The sequence below is a fragment of the Zeugodacus cucurbitae genome, chromosome 6 (assembly GCF_028554725.1).
Source record: "Zeugodacus cucurbitae isolate PBARC_wt_2022May chromosome 6, idZeuCucr1.2, whole genome shotgun sequence".
Classification (NCBI taxonomy): Eukaryota; Metazoa; Arthropoda; class Insecta; order Diptera; family Tephritidae; genus Zeugodacus; species Zeugodacus cucurbitae.
Genome location: NC_071671.1, coordinates 61,305,001 through 61,314,299, shown reverse-complemented (window position 1 = coordinate 61,314,299; position 9,299 = coordinate 61,305,001). Strand labels below are relative to the sequence as shown.

At 30.1% G+C, this 9,299-nt stretch overlaps 1 protein-coding gene across 2 annotated transcripts in view; it reads left to right on the top strand.

The window, feature by feature from the left end:
* The first annotated feature begins 3,342 nt into the window (after window positions 1-3,342).
* Window positions 3,343-9,299, top strand: part of LOC105219827 (uncharacterized) — a 110,723-nt gene continuing 104,766 nt past the window's right edge. Inside the window, exons 1-2 of one of the 2 annotated variants that reach the window (XM_054234144.1) lie at window positions 3,343-3,599; window positions 6,771-7,040. The gene's annotated coding sequence lies outside the window, so the exon portion shown is untranslated. Of the gene's footprint in view, window positions 3,600-6,754; window positions 7,041-9,299 lie in introns of both variants that reach the window. The other variant, XM_054234143.1, reaches the window with a different exon arrangement.

The following is a 9,299-nucleotide window of genomic DNA, read 5'->3' as shown; positions in this document are numbered from 1 at the left end:
CTTGACTTATTTAATAAGTCGTTAGTTCTCTTAGAACTTAGTTCAGTAGAGCCGCTTGGCTATCCGTGTATATTGTTGCTTTATGTATCTTCTCATAGTTTTCCAATAGAGCTTCGCAGGCTTTCTTTATGCCTAGTACTTCTGCTTGGAAGATACTAGCCGAGTTTGGTAAACGGATAGAGAGAGAAATGTCTAGATTATCGGAAAACACTCCCGTGCCTACACCGCAGTCCATTTTAGACCCGTATAGACTGAGATGATATCTTCCTCCCCTATTCTTCCCCTTCTCCATTCTCGTCTAGAGGGTATCCTCACCTGAAAGTTACTATTGAAATCCAGCTTTGGAAGAATATAGTCTGATTTATAGACTTGTACTCTGAATTGGTTTAGAATATCACTATGTCCATAGTTCTTCTGATTCCAACCTCCTAATTCCTTTATTCTTATTGCAGAACATGCTGCTATTTTGTGAATAAGGATGCCTATGGGTAGTTGATGCAGGATCACATTAAGTGCATCAGTCGGACATGACTTGATTGCTCCTGTTACTTCTGAACATGCAGCACTTTGTATTCCATTTAGTTTTCTGATGTTTTATTGTTTCTTTAGCGCTGGCCACCATACCAGCGCCCCATAAGTAAATATTCGTCATAAAACTAAACGAGTTAGATATAGGGTAGACGGGTTGCGAAATCGGACCATTGCCACGCCCACAAAACTATTTTAAGGATGACAACATTAATGTAGATGAATTTATAAACGAAAATTCTCGTTTTTTTTAACACGCCTCGTATCTTTTGCATGATTTTTTTTAACTATATTTAATTTATATTTATTATCTTTATGATTTATTTATTACTTTCATTCATTCTAATTAATTAAATAAACATTTTAAAATAAATTTTTGCATTTAAATTTCACTAATGAACTGGTTTGGTGTGTTTGCTTATCGATGTTATTATTCTTAATTAAATTATGCTCTGCTATTAAATGCTGTGTACTTAAATTTAGTGATTGACAGTCTCTAACGAATAGTTCAGTCTTGTTATTCAACTATTTTAGAAGCTAGAATATAATTTATATTTATTGTTCACTTCTTTAATATTTATTTCTTTTTTTAATTTTTTTCTTAATTTACATATTTTTGCAAACATTAAATATAATTTATGATTATTTCTTAAAATATCTTAAATACGAATTTACTTAGTTGAATACTCTAGTCTTTAAGAAAAATATAATTTTTATTTCTTCACTTTCAATTTCTAATTTTTTTATGATCAAATGCAAAACTTCACTCGACAAGAGGTGTTAATTGCATTTAAGCGCACTCGTGTGTTAAATAGTAAATTTTTTTTTCTAAAAATGACATTACTTAATGTTCTGAAAAAGTGTTGCTGGAGCGAAACCTGAAAATTCGCTAATAAAAAAATAAAAATTAAAAAATATATTCATACAACAATAAATTAAAAGTGGCTAAAATTTCGTTTGCTTAACATAATAAATGTTAGCTAGCACAACAACAATAAAATTATCGGCACTTAGTGTTAATGATAGTCATAATAAACAGCCTTTTTAGCGAAATGAAGTAATATGAGATATGCAAAATTTTTTGCAACACCGCGTGAGTATATGTGTGAGTTTGTGGATTACTATGGATTGTATAATATTTAGTGCAGTCACATTAATAGTTGCGTATGTATGTAGTGGCATATTTATAGATTAGTTAAAGGTGGGTAGAGTTAGTTGTTTATAGTTTTTGATAGAGAGTATGAAAAAATTGGACTACTGTCCCCTTAAATCGATATCACTTTCGTATCGTTTGAGTTTTGTGTTCTATATTTCTCATTAAATAAGAGTCCCCCGCAGTGCTTGAGTACGGTTTCCTCTATGGTATGCTACTATCTTACAATGATTCATATCTTTTTTGATTAGTTCCTTATTTATTTGAGCTTTTTTGGAGCTTTCTTTTCACTCAAAGCTCTAGAGATGGCGTAAATTTAGCTGATCGGGTCATTAGTAATTGAAAATCAAAGGAATGTTTTAAGAATATAGAACATCTTGATCTCTCGATAGTTTTCGAAGAGGTTCAGTGTTTCCACTATTCATAATCATGTTTTAAAAATAAATGCCTTTGACAAATCTAAAAAAATGAAGATTTAGTGATCTTGAATACGGTGTCAATTCTATTTCAAGTAAAGCATACATAGCTTCACCGTGGTGGTTTTCCAAAACCCGAAACTACTCGGGTTGTGTGCTTTTGGTAGCATCCAAAATTGTCTGAATAAAATAAAAAAAAAAGTTAAAAAAATTGGAAATTGTTGGCTTCCAAAATTGTCTGAACAAAATTGGAAAAAAAGTAAAAAATAGTTTTTTTTAAATGATTTATTCTTGCCTTATTTCAAATTAAATTTGCTTTTAAAATAAGTTAAGAGAAACTCGAAGCCCATTTATACTCTTAATCTGATAGAGAACTTCAGTAGCACATCCATCTGAAGATACACTCATTTGCTAAGAGAAAACCCTCAGCAGCAAAAGCTTCGGACCACCCATACAAGTGCAAGTCACTTCTTTAACCAACTTCGCTTCATTTTAAAGCGATATTCGCCTACTTCTGCAGCTACTTTGCATAAACTGTGACAAAAGCTCGGAGCAACAGCGAAAAGAGACTACAAGTAAACGAAATCAAAGCGTAGAAGAAGTATGTGTAGACGAGGGAAGTTGAGTGCGATTCGCTTGAAATGTGAGTAAGCAACGCTATACGGTTATGCGCTCGGCAACAATCCGCAAACAAAGCGAAGCGTAGCAGCGTTTGTAATCCTCCGTAGCGCTTAAAGTGTACGAAGGCGAAGACGAAGAGAGCGAAGTAAAACAAGACCGAACGCAGCACAGCTGTTTGCGGACACCAACCATAAGAAGGAAATCAAAAAAATTAAAGAGAGCAACAACAACAAGCAGAAAAGCCAAAAGCTCACAATGGCCGAAAGCCAAGCAAACGAATGACTTAAGCAACGAACGTGGCCTGGTATGCGAGCTAAAGAAATACACACACACTTACACTCTCTCATACATACACCCACACAAATATACACGCTATGCCAACGGTACCACAAGCAATGCTAGTAGCTGTAGCTCTACGTCAGGCTATTGCTTAGTAGTCAACGTGTGTTGTTGTTGCTTGCGCTGCCTTAGCCGCTTGTTGTTGCTTTTGCTCATTAGTTGTGCGGTATTGTTTTTGTTGTTATTACCGTTGGTGTTGTTGTTTATTTATGTTTCTTTTGCTCGACGACGGTTAAACTGACTGGCTGGTGGCTGTTAGCTGGTGAGTGGCCACTTGCTGCAACGCTTGGCCAACAGTTGAGTCGCGAAAGTCGTCGAGTGCGTTTGCTGAGTGTGGTTTTCGGCTGTCGTTACCGTTAACACGTCGAGTTTCTAACGATTATTATTTCTATAATTATTTAGTTATTCACCTACGCTTAGTGTGGTTTCTTCAGCTGTGGCTTCTCATCGTTTTTTGGGGCGTTGAAGCGGTGCATTTGTGCGTGTGTGTGTGCAATATGCAATTATTGCAATAAGCAAACAACAGCAACAACAACATACAAGTGTGTATTGAAAGTATAAAACTAATTTTATGGTTGTGTGTGTGTGTGCAACAAGTGTATTGGGAAAAATTGGAAAACATATTTTACGCTTACTTTTCGGATTGTGTATGTGAATTATGAAAAATTTTCGAAACGGAAGATGTGAAATAAAAATTTACTAAAATTTAGTTTAGTGACAAAAAATTATGGAATACTATTATTTTACGAAATAACAGTAAAATGTGTTATAAAAATAAAAAAAAAATATTTTTAAATATACATACTATAAAAAATTTTTTAAATAAATGTTTCTATAAATTAAAAAAAACGACAATTCCAACTTTCCGCCGCTGTTTCACCAAAATAAAATTTTTTATTAAATGTTTGCTTACAGGCGTTTTTGCCTCTATTTCTGCAGCTGTGCTTTTTCCTGCAAAAAAGTTCACTTTTTCTGCGCTTGCAAAATGCTTTTTTTCCTCTGTTGTTGCTTTAAATAATTCGGTAATGCCCAATTGACTTAACGAGTGACCATTCCGGTTGTTGGTGTTGCTGTGAAAGTTGCATGTGCTCGGTGTCATTGATGCCAACAACACAAAAAATACAAGTAAACCAACAGCAACAAATACGAAAAAAAACAACAACAATTCAAAGAAAAATAACAACAACAACTAAGAGAAATATTAAAAAAAAAATAAGAAAAACAACAATCAAAGAAAATAATAACAATAATAACGCTGATAAAAGAAAAGTGAAATGATTTAGAAATGTATAGCGTGCAATAAACTGTTAACCGGAGAAAAGATTAATTGAAGTGTGGAAGTATTTTATAAAGCAAACAGCAACTAATTAAATGAACATCATCATTTTATTAGAGCAAAGTAGAAAATAGCGAAAGGCAAAATTTAATAAAGAAATAGCTGCATAAAAATGAAAAAAGCTATCAAAGAAGTGTTGAAATAAATAATAATAAATAAAATTGTTTAATAATGTATATAGCAAAAATAATACTTTTTAAAATAGAAAACTGTGTTGAAATTCTGTAAAATATGCGAACCCGATAATATTGAAATAGTCCGGTAAAAAGACGAAATACGAAAAAAGTAATTAAAAATAATAAATAAATATTAAAAAGCAATAAAACATAATTGATTAATTAATATAAAAAAGAAATAAATTTAATGAAATTAATAAAAAATTACATTAATCAATCAAAAAATAACAATAATTAATTTAATAAAAATGCATTTTTATTAATACATATTAATTTATAATAATTAAATATTAAATATAATAATTATTTAAGTAAATAAAATTCATAAAAATTACATCAATCAACGAAAACCAAATTATTAATTATTTTGATAAAAAACATTTTTTTATTAACATTAACAAAAGTTAATAATAAAAAAATTGAAATATAAAATTTAAAAAATTAATAAAAATAAAATAAATTTTTATTAACATTTAATGACATAAAATTTAATAAAATTAAAAAAAAATTAATTAATTACATTTGAAAACAAAAACAAAATTAATAATAATTAATTAATAATTAATTTAATAGAAAATTGATTTTTATTAAAATTTAATACAATAAAAAAGATAAAAAAATGTTTTAACCAACAAAAACAAAATTAATTAATCTATTATTAAAAAATATATATTAACTACATGTAAAAAAAAATAATTATATAAAAAATATAAAATAAATTAATAAGAAATTTAAAAAAAATAGTATTTTTGTTTTATATACAAATAAAAAAAAATTGCAATACAAATCTTCATATTTTCTAATATTTCTTTATGAAATTCAAATAAATCTGATGATACTTCTATTATGAGACTTTTATAATTTTGCACATTTCATCTCATATACCACTTTTAATGGAACCAAAATGTTCGTTGGCCATTTCATTAGTATATTTACATATAATATTATAAATAGCTCTTTAACTGCTATATTTAAATAAATAATATTTCAATAGAAGAAACTTAATTAATCAATTTCAAATCAAAACAAGCTAACTCTTATGTTATATAAACAACAACATTTACCATTTGGTAAATTTCGGGTTAAGACAAAATTCATTTTTGTGCAACACCTCGGCAAAACCGCGCAAAGTGAATTGTATGTAAAAATTTTGCAGTCAAGAAACCAGTTAATGTTACACAAAACAAAAGAAATACAATAACAACAACAAAATAACGAAAACTACAACTATAAACCAGAAAAACTTCAGCAACCGCAAGAAAACGAGCAAAAATGCAGGCAAAGCACAGACAAAAAACACAAAAGATAATGTTTAACACAACCAATACATAATTACAACAAAACAGGCAAATGCGAGCAAGTAGCACAGAACAACAACACTGCGAAAATAATAATAATAAACTCCGGCAACAACAATAGCAATAAATGAAAACTGAAAATAGCAACAAATGACTACAACAATAAACAGCACGCGCAAATTGTGTGTGCAGTTTTGCTTTCAAGGAAAAAAAGTGAAATTAATTGTGGCCGCATGCATTAGCGAACAGCAGTTAGCACAACAACAACAATAGTAATAATAAAAAATAGCCATTTTATAAAATTCACAATAGACAACAAGCAAATTTCTGCAGCCACAAGCATATTTTTTGTTGTTTCTGTTGTTGTTATTTATAGAAAAAAATTGTTGAAATTCAGTGAAACAGCTGGTGGTTGCTTAGAAAATGAGCGTAGTTGAAAATATTGTTGGAAATTATAACGGTTATATGCAACAAAAACTTAAAAAACGCAGAAATATTGATTAGTAAAGAGAAAAAAGCATTAGATGCTTAAATATTTAGATAAAAAAAATTACAACAAATATTAATAATAATAAAAATAAATTGACTAAAAAATTAACAATTTTCATATTTTGCAAAATTTATTAAAATATATATTTTGTTGGTTCTGATTTTTGAAAAAAGAAAATCAAAATGGTCTTCAAACTGCCGGCAAACTTTAAAGTCGCGAAACACTCATTTTAAAAATTTTTTATGCAATAATAAAACAATATATATTTGAGAAAATATTGTTTAGGAATTTATGATTTTTTAATGAAAAATTGTATTAATATTTTTAAAAATATTTTTTAAATTTTAGTTATTTATAAATTTAAAAATAATTTAAAAAAATAATTTATTTTCCACAGTTGTTTTCTATTTTAGAATTCGCCCACCTGGCGTATGAGTAACCTGCCACTAAAGTGTCTGTGTGTATGTGTTTATAAGTGCCAAGAACAGTATTTGCCAAACTCGATAATTTCGCGTAACATTATTAAAAGATAAGCAAATTAAACACTAAAAATATTTACAAACAACAACAAAAAACAAAAACGTAATAAAAAGCGCAAAAATTAACTGCAACAAAAAAAAAACAAGAATAACGGAAGCAACAATTCCAAGTCATAAGTGAGCAGATACAAATATACACAAAAGGTAAGTTTCGGACGCTAAGAGCAATTGCAAATAATATATAATGCGTACATATATATGCGTACATATAGATAAATATAGATATACATATGTATATTAATATATGAGTATATATGTATGTATGTACATATATATCGATGTGTTAAAATTTCAATTTCAGCTGAAATTTCGTTTTCAATTTCGACGTGAGCAAACAGCAGCTCACGTAAAATATAAAAGGAAAAGAATATAGTTTCAAGGTCGTTTGAGTGTATATTTGGATTTTTGTGTTAATTTTTTATTTCATTTTATTTTTATTTTTTTTTTATTCTGAGCTTATAATTATTTTAAATATTTTAACCATATAAGTTCCCAGATTATTTTGAAATTGCTTTCCAATCATATTTCTCAGGCATTCTGGTCAGTTATGTATTTTATTTAAGTAAATGCCTGCAATCCCTAAAGAGATTTTGAGTTCATGTTGAAAATGTTAGTTTTAAGAAAATAGTCAATTTATGTCAGATTCACAAAGTTTACTTCATGAGTCGGTGGAAAGTGTCCTCATCTTTGAGTAAAATCAAACACAAATGAGTTCTAGATACATTTAAGACACGAAAGCGACTCCAAGTAGAAAAAACAGACGGTTCATGAATATCTAGTACACTAATGAATCTGACTTCCAGAACTTGTACATATAATTTCATATAAATTGGACCAATGGAGCTTCATTTCTAAGGGTATTACCAATATTTGTTTGAACATTTTTTTTTATAGAAATCAATTTTTCCAAAAATTATTCCACAGATTTTTAGAAATACTTACTTTATAAGAGCATTCAACAAAAAATAAATGTTTCCAATAGTTTTCCAATAAAACTAAAATAAAAAATCAATAAAAATAAAAAACAGTAAAAATGGTCAAATGGTTGGAAAAGCTACCTTTTCTTTCATAAAAAGAAAAAGCTGAATGAAAAAAAAAATATATTTTTTTAAGATATCTGTTATCTATAAAACAAAATTAACCTCAATATAGTCAAATTGAGCTCATATAATCGTGTAACACAGATTTCTCAAATAAAAAAAAAAGAATTTTTTTTTAAACCAAAAACCTCAAAAAAATATATTTACAACACAGCATTCGTTTAACAACGATTACTTGCATGTTTTGTTTTATTTATTTTATTTTTTCATGTTCATTCAAAAACCCGCAGGTCAGCAGGGCGTATACGCAATTATTTAGTGCTTTTTCTCATGCACGAATTCCTTGAATTATTTTCCGCCTTTTCTATAGTTGGGCTTAAGACCTTTTGTTAGCACAACAATTAATGCCAAACAAGCGCTAGAATTAGGAAACACATGTATCGAATTAGTTAACAAAGTGCTTGAGAAATATCCATGGCAGCTCAAGCTGCGGTACATTTTACTTCCGCTTTTTTGCTTATGACGTGATATTGTTTTGATTGTTTGTCGCTTGTACTTTGCGTATCGCTTTTACGCCATCATTTTCCGCATATTGTGAGGGAAAACTTTGAAGTTGCGTGAAATACAAATAATATATGTACAAAATTGAAATTCATCTGCGCTGAAACAATACAAAGCTCTGCGGCTTGTGACGCCCAACCGCCATGCGAACAGCAAGTGGTTGCGGCTGTGCCTCAAGGTCGTTGTCACCAATTATTGCTGTTGCTGCTGCCACAGGTGAACAATACAATTCCGTGGCTGTCTAGCTAAATGTCTGTCCGCCTGTGTATTTTTGAGACTCACCCATCTTTATTTCAAATATGTATATAACACGACTCTGAGCTGCTGTAGGCATATTTCAGATGCTGCACAGCCACATACTGTACCGCCATATAAGGGGCAAAGGCATGCCATCGCATGTTGTATCTGTTTTTCTTCAAAATCTGTGTATTTCCACCAACTAAATTGTATGGCAATAAGATATTCAAAACGCCCCTTCATTATTTCTATGTTTGACTTTGCTACAACTACAACAACAACCAGTAGCTAGTTGCCTCTTATTTCCTCTGCTGCACTCATTTTGCGCGTGTTGTCTATCTGCCTTTAGAGCCCCATATTAGCATACATTGCCACAGCGGTTGTGTTTGTCAGATATTCAGTCGCACATTGTATGCATATGCATGAAGTTTGGCACTTAAGTCTTACGTTTTCTTCATACCAACAAACAAGCGCTCATACAAAGCTGCATATATCTCTCATACGCCATGTCATTGGCCTGCTGCTGTGGCATTCACTGTTGCTGCCACAACAGCGGCTGTGCCAT